This window comes from Ictalurus furcatus, chromosome 3 (genome assembly GCF_023375685.1).
Source record: "Ictalurus furcatus strain D&B chromosome 3, Billie_1.0, whole genome shotgun sequence".
Classification (NCBI taxonomy): Eukaryota; Metazoa; Chordata; class Actinopteri; order Siluriformes; family Ictaluridae; genus Ictalurus; species Ictalurus furcatus.
In genome coordinates, this window is record NC_071257.1 from 23,323,065 (window position 1) to 23,338,680 (window position 15,616).

General features: G+C 42.6%; 1 protein-coding gene across 1 annotated transcript in view; it reads right to left on the minus strand.

The window, feature by feature from the left end:
- The window catches only part of sertad2b (SERTA domain containing 2b), a 45,770-nt gene that overhangs the window by 20,919 nt on the left and 9,235 nt on the right, over positions 1-15,616 (minus strand). The gene's annotated exons all lie outside the window — the stretch shown is intronic.

Below are 15,616 nucleotides of genomic sequence, written 5' to 3' on the forward strand. Positions count from 1 at the left end.
AAATCCTGTAGGAAAAAGGAGGAGCTTATTAAGAGTTGAATCAGCAGCTATGAATGTTCTTCCTGCAGAAAGATAAATGTTTAAAGAGACGTTATACAGTAGAACAGAATAGACTGTATGTGTCAGTTGACGTTTCAGACTGTATACACATGAATATATACTGTATGTGTGAATGCAGTTCTGCATGGCACTCTGTCTAGTAGCAGTGGTTGATGTTAAAAAATATCTTATCATGATGCCTTGTGATTGTTAAAGTATTTTTTTTTTTGCTGTTTTTTTAAAAATAATATATGAAAAGTAGATCAACAAATCTTTTTCTTTTGTTTAATTAATTATTAAACATGGAAAAGGAGAGAAAGTAAATATTTCAGCTGAAATATACTGCCTTCTTATCTGTTACTTGCTACAGTGAATAACAGTGGCATGAAGCAATGTTTAAAAAGTACTGACAATACCTACTATATCTCGACATTATTTAATTTAATTTATAATATTAATATACAGTGTGTGTGTTAGTACTTAGCTGGTTAGTTAGTTAGATGCTTAATGTGTACTGTGCAGACAACTACAATAAACAATGGTATCATAATAGTGTAGATCACATTTTTAAGTATTATGTTATTATTATGTAGGTGTGCTGTAAGTAGAGGTATCTAAAGTACTAGATACATGTGAACAAACACAACCCACTATAAGCAAAACCTTTTCTGCTGCCCTTGTTAGACAAAAAACAGCCTGGTGAGTGTGATACATTCCAAAAGGCCTATTCATAGAAAATCGCACAGTCCCAAGCCTACACTTGGAAAGCACAGCAACTAGTTGTACAGTTTTTGCTGATGGTAAATGCTCCTCTATCGAGACATGCTTTTCTCTTGAGCTGACTAATTCAATAAACATTCCATAGCTTGGACATTGCCCTGTCTTCAGTGCTGGAGACTGTTGTTTTTCCTGAGCTCCACTGGGATATATCTCATTTGCCTGAGCCCGCATTAACTACAGGGTGTCCCAAAGGTCTAGATACATAGTGGAAATTAACACTTTTTAGCAGAATGTTTTCCAAAAAGTTTCATACTTAGTTGATACATGGCAAGCCCATCACACGCAACACTGTTGCCAAACTGGGAGCCAAAGTTAGGAGAGACAACTTCATGTGTGTTTACAAAGAAATTGCAATCACGTAGAGGATGTTTTGTAAATAAAGTTACATTTAGCTAAAAAGTGTTAATTTCCCCTATGTATGGAGACTTTGGGGACACCCTGTACTTATTTGAAAGGAAACAGCGGACAACAGACAGTCACACAGATCAAAGATTTATGAATATTAATCATTTCTAGATGTGCACAGTGGTGCCTAACTCAGACAGGAGTTGCTAGAGGTAGTATGATTGTTCGCTAGTCTGCTCTTAGCCACCCAAATTCAGAGTATCAGATATGACAGATGGTGAAAGGGAAAACAGCAGGATACGCATGAAGCAAGATCAAATAACATGGTGAAAAAGAACTCAAGAAAAAGCAATCATTTTGGTATTTAGTGCTTCTGCAAACTATCAACCCCTTGTTAAAATGTCAGTTGTTATTCCAAACTGTGGTCTCCTCAAGAATGTCTCTAATACAATTTTTTGGAATCCTACTGTTTTTTATTTTACTTTCTATTGTTATTTTGGTGTTTTCTGCTTCCCAGCAACGGTTGTCTACTTAATGGATGCAAATTTTGTTCTGGTTGAAGTGCTTTGTAAAGCAAAAATTAAAGCATTGATGTCAAACAGAACTGGGCATTTAAGATTGTTGAGAGTGAAGAACAGATCTTGTCAAGATATATAGCTTACTGCTGTCTGTCACGAACCTCAAAACGGCACGGAAGCAGGAGCGGGTGGCGGGTGTAGAGCGTAGAATCGGGTAGTTCAAGAAACGTAGTCGTAGGACAGGCAAGGGTCAAGCGATCGGGCGAACAACACAAATGGGGTCAGGCAGAGAGCGTAGTCGAAACCGAAAACAAGGGTCGAGGGTCACGAGAAAACAAACAAACTAGAACGGCTTGGTAACGCAGAGAAACGAGCTACTGAGCGTATACTTCGCGTAGAAACTGGGTGAATGACTTCCCTAAATACTAGCGGTGAGTGTGTGTGATTGGTGCCAGGTGTATCTGATCAGAACTCCGGGGTTGGTGAGCGCATGCGTGCATGAGAAGTGAGTGTTGCATCTTGGGAATTTGAGTTCTGATCGGACCGAGCTGTGACAGAACCCCCCCCCCCCAAAGGGCTCACTCCGGGAGCAGAGTTCTTTCTTGGCCTCCCCCGGGGTCGTGGACCAGGGAGATGAGGATGAGTTGCGTGAAAGTCTTTAGTAAGCTGTGGATCCAGTATATCCTGCTTGGGAACCCAGCACTGTTCCTCAGGTCCATAACCCTCCCACTCGACCAAATACTCCAGCTTGCCCCTCCTGTGTCTAGATTTGAGGATGTTCTTGACTCAGTAAGCCGGTTGTCCATCAATTTCCAGAGGGGTCGGAGGAGTTTCAGCTGGTACTTCGGTGGCTAGTGGACCGTCGATAACAGGTTTGAGACGTGATACCTGGAATGAGGGGGAGATGCGGCTGTGTCGTGGCAGTTCCAGACGGTAGGTGACTTCATTGACTCGCTTGAGGATCCTGAATGGTCCAGTGTATCTTGGCGTTAGTTTTTTACAGCTATGAGCTTGTCTTAAGTCCTTTGTGGACAACCACACCCGATCGCCTGGTTGGTAATTAGGGTGTTCTTTGCGGCGGCGATCTGCTTTGTGCTTGTACATGTCTGTGGTCTCTTTCAGGCGTCGGTGGGTGTCAGCCCAGACACGCTCGCTACGTTCAAACCAGTGGTCAATGGCAGGAGCTGCGGTGGGAGTTGCGTTCCACGGGAACAGTGGAGGTTGGTAACCTAGCACGCACTGGAAAGGGGTGAGATTGGTAGCCGAATGACGTAGTGAGTTCTGGGCGTACTCGGCCCATGGCAAAAACTTGCTCCAATCCTCTGGGTTATTGGCACAGAAAGTACGGAGGAATCGCCCCAGTTCCTGATTGATTCGTTCAACTTGTCCATTGGCTTGTGGGTGATATCCGGAGGTGAGATTCACTGTCACTCCCATCTTGGTCATGAAGCTGGACCACACTCTGGAAGTAAACTGCAGGCCCCTGTCACTGACAATCTCCTCCGGAATGCCAAAATATCTGAACACATGCTGGAATAGAAGTTCGGCTGTCACGAATGCGGTGGGGAGAGCGGGTAATGGAATGAAACGTACGGACTTGGAAAACTGGTCCACTGTGACTAGAACTGTGGTATTTCCTTGGGATCTAGGCAGGTCTGTTATGAAGTCTACGGATATGTGTGACCATGGGCGTTCGGGTATGGGTAAGGGCTTGAGCCTCCCAGCTGGGAGGGTCTGAGGTACCTTATTCTGTGCGCAAGATGAACAGGACGTCACCACCTTGTGTATATCTCCCTCCATATTGGACCACCAGTACTTCTCTTTTAGGAGATGGTGTGTGCGCTGTGTCCCTGGATGCCCTGTGCCGAGTACCGTGTGTGCCCAGATGATGAGTTCTTGTCGGTATTCTTCGGGTACAAATAGCTTGTTCGGAGGACACTTTACGGGTACTTGTGACTGGGGAATCTGCTCTAGCTCCTGGTCCAGATCCCACTCTAGCGCACTGATAACACAGGAAGGATGAATGATGTACTCTTCATGCTCGTTGACACGTTCTGTGTGGTCGAGACGAGACAGAGCATCAGCTTTTGTGTTCTTGGACCCGGGTCTGTAGGATAACGTGAAGTGAAACCTGGTGAAGAATAGGGCCCATCGGGCCTGGCGGGGTGTGAGTCGCTTTGCAGTGCGAAGGTACTCCAGGTTCTTATGGTCTGTGAAGATGACAAAAGGATGTGTAGCCCCCTCTAACCAGTGTCTCCACTCCTCCAGCGCTAACTTAATTGCCAAGAGTTCACGATTTCCCACATCGTAGTTTCTCTCAGCGGGGGAAAGCTTTCGCGAGAAGAATGCCACCGGATGGAGCTTTGGCTTCTCTCCAAATCGTTGGGATAGAATGGCTCCTACCCCGGTCTCTGACGCATCCACCTCCACTATAAACGGTCTGGATGGGTCCGGATGTTTGATGATGGGTGCAGTAGTGAAGGCTTTCTTGAGCTTGTCGAAGGCGGATTGGGCAGTTGAATTCCATGACAGACGTTTGGGTTTCCCCTTTAGCAGGGACATGAGGGGGGTGGCGATGGCACTGAAATTTCTGATAAACCTCCTGTAGAAGTTCGCAAACCCCAGAAACCTCTGTAGCTCCTTGATCGTCGTGGGTGTGGGCCAGTTTACTACTGACTGGACCTTTTCTTGGTCCATGGAGATCCCCTCGGGGCTGATGACGTATCCCAGAAACGCAATGGTGGTTCTATGGAATTCGCATTTCTCAGCTTTAACATATAACTGGTGACGGAGCAGTCGTTGTAGAACTTGGCGGACATGGTGAATATGTTCCTCCCGGGAGTCAGAATATATCAGAATGTTGTCGATGTAGGCGATCACATGGCGTCCCAGCATGTCACGTAACACGTCATTAATTAGACATTGGAAGACCGAGGGAGCGTTAGAAAGCCCATATGGCATGACCTGATACTCATAGTGGCCTGAAGTTGTGCTGAACCCAGTCTTCCAGTCATCTCCCTCTCGAATCCGGACCAAGTTGTATGCACTGTGTAAGTCCAGTTTCGTGAAGATGGTGGCAGTGCGTAATTGTTCCAGAGCAGCTGGTACTAGAGGTAGTGGGTAACGGTACTTGACGCAACACTGGTTTAGTCCTCGGTAGTCGATGCATGGTCGTAAACCTCCTCCCTTCTTCTCCACAAAGAAAAACCCCGCGGATGCTGGAGAAGTAGATGGTCGGATATACCCTTGGTGCAACGCTTCCTGAATGTACTCTTCCATGGCTTTTTGCTCAGTTACCGTTAATGGATAGACTCTCCCTTGTGGTGGTGTAGTGCCTGGAAGCAAATTGATTGCGCAGTCGTAATCTCGATGAGGGGGTAGTCCGCTAGCCTTCTTCTTACTGAATACTTCTATGAGGTCGTGGTAAACACTGGGGATCAGAACGTTGTCTGCCTTGTCCGGGCTCTCAATGGATGTGGATGCTAAGGAGATCACAGGGACTTGAAGACAGTGATTGATGCAGTGAGCTGACCAGCGAGTGATCTCCCTTTGATTCCATGAAATTTGTGGATTGTGATGTTCGAGCCAAGGAAGACCGGGAACCACTGGATGCCGGGCCGTCACAATGACATGGAACGTAATCTTCTCCTGATGAAGAGCGCTGGTGCAGAGGTTAATAGGTTCGGTGCAGTGGGTGATTAAGCCATCTCCAATGGGGGCTCAATGTTCAATGTTGACGGCGCCGTCGTTCTCTCTCCTGCATGCTCACCCGAGTCTGTCCCAGCTGCATGGGTTCGCTAGGGCTCTCAGATGCCGGTGCTTCCGCCTCGCTGCGTATTGGGCGGCGGCTCCGTAGTAGACGATCCAGGCGTATAGCTACGTTGATGAGTGAGTCGAGGGTCAGCTGATCATTGCGGCACGCCAGCTCCGTTACGATGTCGGCATTTAATCCCCGGCGAAACACAGCCTTTAGAGCGGGTTGATTCCATCCGCTCCTAGCGGCCACAGTACGAAATTCAAGAGCGTAATCCGCCACACAACGTGATCCCTGCATCAAGGACAATAAGTCCTCCCCAGTCTCCCGGTTGTCTGGAGAATGATCGAATACAGTGCGGAAGCGTGATGTCAGCTGCTCATACGTGCTGATACCATTCCCTTCCTGTTCCCATTCCGCGGGAGCCCAGAGGAGAGCTCTCCCGGTTAAAAGTTCCATGAAGTGGATTATCTTCCGATTCTCCGTCATGTCTAGGTACGTGGAAAAAAACAGGGAGCACTGGAGTAAAAAACCTCGACAGCGTGCCGGATCTCCATCATACTTCTCCGGCGCTGGAGTGGGAGGTAAGCGTGGGGTCAGCGCCGTAGAAAGCTGCGCGGCTTGGTTTAGCCGAGCTACCTGCTCAGTCAGGTGGGCGAGACGGTGATCATGGTCACTAATCATCCGGCCATGTCCCTCGATGGCTTGCGGCCAACGATCTCCCGCTGCTTCCATTGGAAGGCGAAGTATTCTGTCAAGTATTCGAACCTCGAAACAGCACGGAAGCAGGAGCGGGCGGCGGGTGTAGAGCGTAGAATTGGGAAGTTCAAGAAACGTAGTCGTAGGACAGGCAAGGGTCGAGCGATCGGGCGAACAACACAAATGGGGTCAGGCAGAGAGCGTAGTTGAAACCGAAAACAAGGGTCGAGGATCACGAGAAAACAAACAAACTAGAACGGCTTGGTAACGCAGAGAAACGAGCTACTGAGCATATACTTCGCGTAGAAACTGGGTGAATGACTTCCCTAAATACTAGTGGTGAGTGTGTGTGATTGGTGCCAGGTGTGTGTGATCAGAACTCCGGGGATGGTGAGCGCATGCGTGCATGAGAAGTGAGTGTTGCATCTTGGGAATTTGAGTTCTGATCGGACCGAGCTGTGACACTGTCACATATTATGATGCAGGCATAAGAACATGTTATACTTTTAATTAAAAAGATCAAATCTCACAGGGGCATCAAACTTGAAATGAAAAACAATTTAATCGTTTTGTGATCAACATGCAGTTCGGAAAACGCTGTACTAACATGTAAAAGCAGGGTTGAAGAAACCATATAAATCTAACAAAAGTCAAATTCAGAATAAATCCCAACTTGGTTGAGGGCACCCCCACCTTTTATATATATATAAAACTTAACTACAACAATACACTAGTTAGCTGTAGGTTTAAACATCTAAGCATTTAGGCATTTTTTTGCATATAACAGGCATAGGATGCTGAGCCTGCATAAGTATCCAATAAGTAAAAATAGATAAATATGTATTTTTGAGAATGCCTGAGCCAGCTATATTGAGGAAAAATTTAGAAAAAAATGTCCAATGCAAACAGCAATTAGCAAGAGAACAGAAAAAAAATAACTGCAGGGTTTTGTAATTTAATTGTTCTAATTATCTGCCACTCTGTTAAGACAATTGTTCCAGTTTGTACTCATCCCCCAGAAGCTGGAAAAAATGTATGAAAAAAGGTTTCATAATTTTTTTGCATACAGCAAAAAAAAGTTTAATAATTTTCCACCATGAATAGCTCATTGAAAGTTTTATGTAGAACCCTACAACAGAGGTTTTCACTTATAGAAAAGGTTTTTAAAAAAAAAAAAAAAAAGGAGAACCCTAAGAAGCCAATAAGGATGTACTATGCCATGTTTCCTATTATGTGATTATAAAATGTGACATGGGCCCAGATGCAGTGATTGTTTTGTAATTCTGGCCAACAGATGAATAAATACTGCTGTCAAAAAATGTTCATAATTTTTTCATCATTTATACCACTAATTAGGCATAGTTTAAAATCAAACTGCCTTCGAATAATTATTTTATACTAAAATCGTTCTATCAGCATAATAATTAGAGTAACCGCATGTTGTGCGTTCAAGATTAAAAAAATGGACAATGCATGTTTCTCCTTTCTCGGACAAAAAGCATGCCATATTGGCCTTTCTTTGAACGAGTGAGTGAATCTTTGTATATGGGGCCGTGTGATGGACTGATTCCCCATGCAGGGTGTATTCCTGCCTTGTGCCTAGTATTCCTCTTCCAAAAATCTGATGCATACCCAGCATCTCAAACACAAATATTGATTCTCAGTACCGGAGTGATGCATGCATTAAAAACCAAAAGTTTCACGGTCTTCCGGTGTGCACAATTCCTGGACACTCATCCAGAAAAAGGAGACCCCTATGGTGTGAGCATGCATGCAGTCTGATGCTGCTGTGACCAGCAGCTACTACAACATGCAGCTCAAAACATCAGAATGCTTTACTTTCACACCCTGGATTCTCCACACTACACTGTACACTGAACACGCAAGTAAACAATCGTAAGTAAGCAATCCTGACATCCTCATATGCCACTGTTAGACAGACATACAATTGCAAAATAGAAAGCCCAAGTAAAGTTTACAGGGTACCTCTGTCAGTAACTTCTCTGCGTGTATTGCTGTAATATTTTAATTCATGTCCACACTTAAATTATTAATACTACCTTCTTTCACAAAATTACAAGTGCAGTCTAGTCAAAATATTAGCACAGCATCAGGATGAACCTTAGAATGGAAACCAACTTTAGTTAATCTTAACAATTTTAATTTAGATATAATAGAAACAATCTTTGTAATTTAGATATCATATTCAGGTTATTTTAACCAAAAACAAAATAAATTAGACTCACAGTACCCTTGAACTTAATAAAGTGTATAAATCTTCTTGGACAGCTAATTCTAATTATATGTATAGACTGGCATTAGGATCAATTTTCTAAATTTTCCATATAAAACTGATACGAGGAGCATTACACACAAACTCAACGACTTGTTGTCACAAAACCTGTGTGTTAAACTGGTTAGTTTACTTGGCTACACTGTAAGTTAGCTAGTTGTGGTGGCTCAATGGTCAAGGCATTGAGTTACAGATCATTTAGTTGTGTATTCAAATCCCAGCCCTGACAAGCTGCCATGGTTGGGTCCTTGAGCAAGACCCTTAACCTTCATAGTTATCAACTGTAAGTAGCGTTATTTAAAAAGCATCAGCTAAATGAGAAAATGTACTGGATTATGTGTTATTTTATATGCAAGATATTACAGTATTTTCTGTAAATATATATTACAGTTGTTTACCCTCCTGTCAATAAAATTTACTGTCAAATTTTTACAGTGTAATGTTGTGATAAAAAAATAATTTATTAATAAATTAATAAACTATTAATGATTAATGAAAAAAATTGTGACAAATGTCAGCTATTTAGCTAGGGCTAGGTTAGTGATATTAAACTATTTGAGAAGGCAGAAAGACATGTGGGCTTTTTAAACTTGCACATTCATGTATAGCTCATAAGTCAGTCATGGAGGGTTTATAATGAAGAAGCTGTAGAGATGTTTCTAAGCCATTTTTAAGTATTTCTTAGGCATTTAAAAACATATTAAATGTACATTTCAACACACTATTTGAAATTGTTAAAATGCTGTGTTCCAGTGTACTGTGTATAAAAACCTTTCTGAGTACAGGAACAAAATTCTCTTAGGTAATTGCACATACACTATTGATGCTGTAGATAGAGATTACACTGGAAATGTTCTATACTGATAATGTTACAGATTCCTGAACCCAGGCCAGTGTACAAGCGTGCCCCTAAATGTTTTTCCTTTCTTCTTCTTTTTTTTTAAAGAAAAGTAAAACAACTATACTATGAAATATGTCATTACCATCTACACCTACATTATAGCATGATATCAATTCAAGGATATACTGTCCCTCGTTAATTGCACCTGTTCTGTCTTTTACAGGCACTGAGCCAGTTTTTGCCTCACCTCACCTCCCTTTTTTCCTCTGTTGAAACGCTGTATCATATACAGTTTACAAAGACACAAGACAAACATTTATCCCCCCCATGACAATCTTCTTTCTGCTTAACTGGCTCAAGCCTCTCGTTGCTGCACACTAGACATTTTTTTTTTTTTTTTTTTAAAGAAAAGAAAAAAAGATTTCTCCTCTGATCTCTGTCCACTGGCCAGCCACTGTTTCCCTCTCAATCTGCCTCACGTTCCTCCTTCCCAGTATGCCATCAGAAAGCCTTCCGCCCCCTCCACCTCTCTCTCTCTCTCTCTCTCTCACTCTTTAGAAGCGCTCGATCTGTGTGTTGCCTTCAGGGCTTCTCCGGCAAAGGGAAAGAAAAGGCTTCAGCCCTCACAGCTGTTCCCAATGCTTTAGTCCCTATTGCTCAGCAACCGAGAAGAAAACAAAAGCACACCCCCTCCTCTGTCCCCTCCCTCCTGCACTCTATGAACCATTCCCCCTGCCCCAGCACCCACATACGCACACACATACACGCCCCAACCCTGTCCCCTAACCCTTTAGACCCCCTCCCACCCACACCACCCTCATACTCAAATATCAAGTCCTTTGTCCACAATCACTTGGCAAAATATATATTGTGCAGTAACAGTGCTTGCTACTATAAATAAACTGCAACAACAAAACAGATAATCAAGAAACACACTATCTATCTTAATTGACTGTTTTATAAGTGTCCTTATTTCCTGTGACCTTTTGGATATAGATTAGAGCATTCAGTTTGGTCAGCTTACTCAAGAATGTATACATAGAGATGTCTGTATCGGAGAGGATGAGAATTGTTGCCTGGTTATGTTGAAACAACAGGTACAGCGATATTATTTGTACACAAAGATTTTGTACAAATCATATTATAATCATATTTTAATATGCAACCCATTGGATAACTGGGTTGAAATAAACCAATAATGTTTGTTGTGCTCAGTCAGGCAAAAAGACAGCTAATGATAGAGGGAGACAGGCATACACAGTGCCTGTATGCCTGAGAGAGGGAGAGAGAGAGAGAGAGAAAGAGAGAATCAGTCAATATGTGTCAGAGAGAGGATCGGGTAAATCAGACAGGGAGAGAGACAAAATAAGAGAAAAAGAATGGAGACTCAGACAGTGAGAGAGAGAGAGAGAGAGAGAGAGAGAGAGAGAGAGAGAGAGTCAGTATGTGTATTAGAGACTGAGATAGATGGGGTTGAGCCACACAAGGAGAGAGGGAGAGACACAGAATGAGAGAAAGAGAAAGAAGGAGACTCAGAGAGAGAGAGAGAGAGAGAGAGAGAAAGAAAGAGAGAGAGAGAGAGAGAGAAAGAGAAAGAGAGAGGAGTAAATGTATGAGAGAGCTAGAGAAGAGCAGCTGGCCATCAGTGAGCTCTGTTCTCACAGCATCTGTGGCTGGCTGTGCCTCCCAGCAGCTCTCTTTTCTGTTTCATGCACTTTGAATTCCTAGCTGTTTAGCAGAATTAGATAGAGAGACAGATAGGAAGATCTCCATCACATAACCGCTCTGCACTCATGTTCATTATAGCCAACAGACAATAGGGAAGCACGAAGCCTTTCAGCTGATTCGATACGTCTTGCCTCTGCCAGCCACAATCTTGGCTGTATCCCTTCTAGCACTAGTGGCAGGCTGGAGGCGTGGAGCTCATCTGGCACATGGTCCCTCTTGCTCACTCTTATTTTCATCTAGCCATTCTGTCCCTCGCTCATTATAGTGTTGGGCAGGTTGGATTAGAAATCAAACATCTGTTTGGCAAATCAGAGGTGTGTGAATGCCACACCTCTCACTGAGACAGCTGGAGTGCTTTATGCCACGTTATGTCACATTGGGCCTCACGTGAACTAATAATAGCACACACTTCCATAGAGGGAGCCATTGCTGAGCCAAATTGATGTGCCTATTCATATGCTAGAGTGTTAACGTGACATATTTGAGCTATATGAAATCAACAAATCGAGCAAATTACACCAAGTACAATTGCAATCAAAAGTATTCAATCCTCATTGCAAATCAGGCTTACTGTCAAAATTTACAGACTTTCAGCTGTTTGCAATGAACAAATCAAACAAAGGCAATTGAAATAGTTCAATACAGCGAATGCTTCAAGTGGTTTCCAAATTCAACTGAAAATGCAACTTATAATGTCTTCTCCAGTCTCTAAATTATTCAAACCCCTGAATAGAATCCCTCACAACAGCACAAATATACAAAAGAGGTCTCAAGCACACCTGATGCAACTAATCAAGGGCTTTATTAGTTGCACCAGGTGTGCTTGAGCTGGAACACATGAAATACCTGAACTGGCTAAGGGCAAAAAGTGTATGAAATACCTGGATGGGTCAGAAAAAGGAAGCTATCAATGACTGCAACCAGATTTCTGAGAAGGCAGGTTGTGAAAAACCCTGAAAAAGTGACTGCAAAAGACCTGCAGCAAGACTTGGTGGCAACAGGCAGTGAGGTTTCAGTGAGCACAGTAAGGTGCGTACTAAACGCAGAAGGTTTCCATGCCAGAACTCCAAAACATCAGTATTGACCCAAAAGCACAAGAAAAGTCGGCTCAAAATCATATAAATAAGCCACAGAAATTTTGGGATTCTGTTCCATGGAGCGATGAAACAAAACTGGAACATTTCGGCACGATGGATCAGCGGTATGTCTGGAGGAAGAAGAATGAAGAAAGAACACTCTGTCTACAGTCAAGCATGGTGGTGGCTCGGTGATGCTCTGGGGCTGCTTTGCATCCTCCAGCACTGGAAACCTGCAGCGTATGGAAGGCAAGATGGATTCATTGAAGTATCAGGAAATCCTTGGAGAAAACTTCATGCCGTCTGTGAGGAAGCTGAAGCTTGGGCGTCACTGGACCTTCCAACAGGACAACGATCCAAAGCATACCTCAAATTCCACCAAGGCTTGGTTGCAGAAGAAGTCCTGGAAGATTCTACAGGGCCATCACAGTCACCTGACTTGAACGCCATAGAAAATGTCTGGTGGGATTTGAAGAAGGTGTTGGCAGCACACCAAGAATATTGAAGAATTGAACTGGAGGCCAATGCTCATGAGGAATGGGCTAAGATCCTTCAGGAACATTGCCAGAAGCTATGGATCTTGTTTGCAGCAGTTCATAACAGCAAAAGGGTGCTTTACTAAGTACTAAAGATGCTTGCCATAGGATTGTCAAAAGTACAGTACCAAGTCGGTACTAAAAAGAACAAAGTTGACGGTACCAGATTTTCATAAGTAGTACTGACAGGTAGTCAGTCAGGAACTTTTCATGGGTGCACTGTGCAACAAGAAGACATTGGAGCCAAAGCAGCAACAGCTCCGCCGGTCACCATGGCTGCGTCCGAAACCGCATACTTACCTACTATATAGTAGGCGAAATACATGTATTTCTCTCGGACGCTTGTTTAGCTGTTACTGCTAAGTGTGAAAAAGCCACACCCCTCATATTTATGTGCTGATAAATTAACCATACTTTCAGGAAGAGCAGCTGCATAACCGCAGTATTTATTCAAGCAGTTCAAGCAGGTGAGTTTAAAATGATGGTAGCGGTTGCATTAAGAATGTTGTAGTATAGTTTAATTCGAGTGTATTATTGCAAGAAAACATTCTAATTTTTGCTTATTTAATGGTTAGCATATGTATGTTTAACGCTAATACCGTCAGGAGTCCTTATTAACCATTTAATGCTTTAACTTTTATTGGGGTAAAATAAATGGGAGGACATGATGGGGGTTTACTAATTTTACACATCAGTGGCTTTTTGATGACCTATATATCTGAAATTTATGTGTTAGAAAATAATAGATGTGTGGCTAGCACGGTTTATGTTTTTAATATCAGTCAGAAAAACATTTCTATTCTTGTCTGGATAACTCTAGTAGCTTTAATAATGAAATACTTGAAGTATACAGAATGGCATTTGTAAAAATAAATTTTATATTGATATTTAACATTATTAATCAAATAGGGTGTTATTCAATTAGCATGTTTTTGTGTTTTGCTTTGGTACCGAAATTACTACAGCGTACCGTGGAATTTTACTGATATTGGTACAGACTACTGAAATTTTGGTACTGTGACAACCCTAGCTTGCCATGAAGGGATTGAATAATTTTGAAACTGGAGAAATCATTATAAGTTGCATTTTTAGTTGAAATTGGGGAAACCACTTGAAGCATTCGTTGTGTTGAACTATTTCAATTGCTTTTGTTTGATTTGTTCATTGCAAACAGCTGAAAGTTTGTACATTTTGACAATAAACCTGATTTGCAATAATTTTAATTGCAACTGTAGTTGGTGGTGTTTGAACGATCAGGTCAAGAACAATAAACATACATGAAGAAATAGTAAAATAACCTCACTCTTCAACTGTCAAGACAAAGAGACTTCTTTTGGCTTTTTTTGGAAAAACACAGTGATTAGCCAGGCTCACGCAGGCAGGAGTCTAGGAGTCGGCACATTGCGGTGTGATAATGGGGAGTTTTATAATAAGGGTGGAGCAGACTCAACTCCACTCCATACACATAATGAGGGGCTTGGAGAAGAAGGCCAGCCTTGAGAGAATGTGCCCTTTATTCCTGCTGCTTGTCGCCTGACTGCAGCCTCTGTTCACCAGGCCTGGCACACATTTATGATACAAGGCACCAAACCAGCACTAGCTATGTGTCTCTTACTACAACGCCAGGCTCAGCTGCTAAAAAAACAAGGAACGCTGGAAAATGGAGATGCAGCTGCCAATCCGCAGCTAATTGCCATTATGGTGCAGACACAGTCACCAATGACAGACACCAGAGTGATCACATATTTCTGTGAGGTAACTGATTATTAACAGGAATGATCCTTGTTTATTCAGCTATATTCACTTAAGTAAAGTTGTGAAAAATGGCTACTTTTACTGTAAAAATACTCATATTTGTAAAGAAATGTATTCTTTTCACTACCCACCAGTTACTTTAGTTTTTTGATATTTTATTATGTATTGTTTTCTTTTCCATCTTCATAGCAGCTGATTATATCTTCAAGTGCTCAATTCCTACAGCTGATTTTATTAGTATTAATAATGAGCATAATTAATACTAATAATGTAATGACACTAAGCAGACGTCAGAGATATAATGCCAACCCAGGCCAATTAATTATTACCTCCCAGTCCATTTGTAAAATGTTATACTTGAGCACACTGCAAAGACTAAGACTGATATCTGGTATTCACCTACATACACAGAATTCATATTGTTTTTCTGAAAGGAAAAGTACTGTCCAAAATACCAGAATGCTGATCAGGGTCCCAAGTCTCATACAAAATAGTATGTTAAATTAGTACACCACCTACAAATATGAAATTTAGTGTGGTATAAGGTATTTGGTGTGGTATTAGGTTCCCAGGTGGACTATTGGCTAGCATGCAGCACTTTCACTGCTGCAGTCCAGGTTCAATTGCTGGTCAGGGAACCTACCCCAGCCACTGGAGGGTTGCACGAGCCAGTGCACTCTCAGTGCCAGTCCCAAGCCCGGAAAATGGGGAGGGTTGCCTCAGGAAGGGCATCCATAAAACTTGTAAGGATCTGCTGTGGTGACCCTGACATGGGAGCCGCTGAAAGAGTAAACTTGGTGTGGTATTATGCAGTCTGGGATTCAGGCAAACGAACTATCCCATTCATTTATTTATTCATTCAGTCATTTCTTTCTTTCTTTTACATTGAATCTGTTTAAATGGCCTGCTTGAACCTGAAACCTTGTGCTCAGCTATTTCATGATGAGCAAAATTTAGGAAATAAAGAGCAGATGAGCAGAAATTATATATTTTTGTATTTTATTGAGATTGTTGTTTGCTTGTTCTGTTCACTTTTCATTCCCTGCACTGGTGTGCTAAGTTGAACAGCCAATCAGAGAACCCACTCTCCTGTCAGTTCAACCTGCTCAATCAGCACTGACGAGTGAGATGTACCACCAGGACTGTGGGTGACCATCAGCCACTAATGCTTTCACTGTCCAACAGTTGGCTGAATGAGAAAGAGAGAGAGAGAGAGCAGGCCCTGTGACCTAGGCTGGAGGCTGGAGTGTGA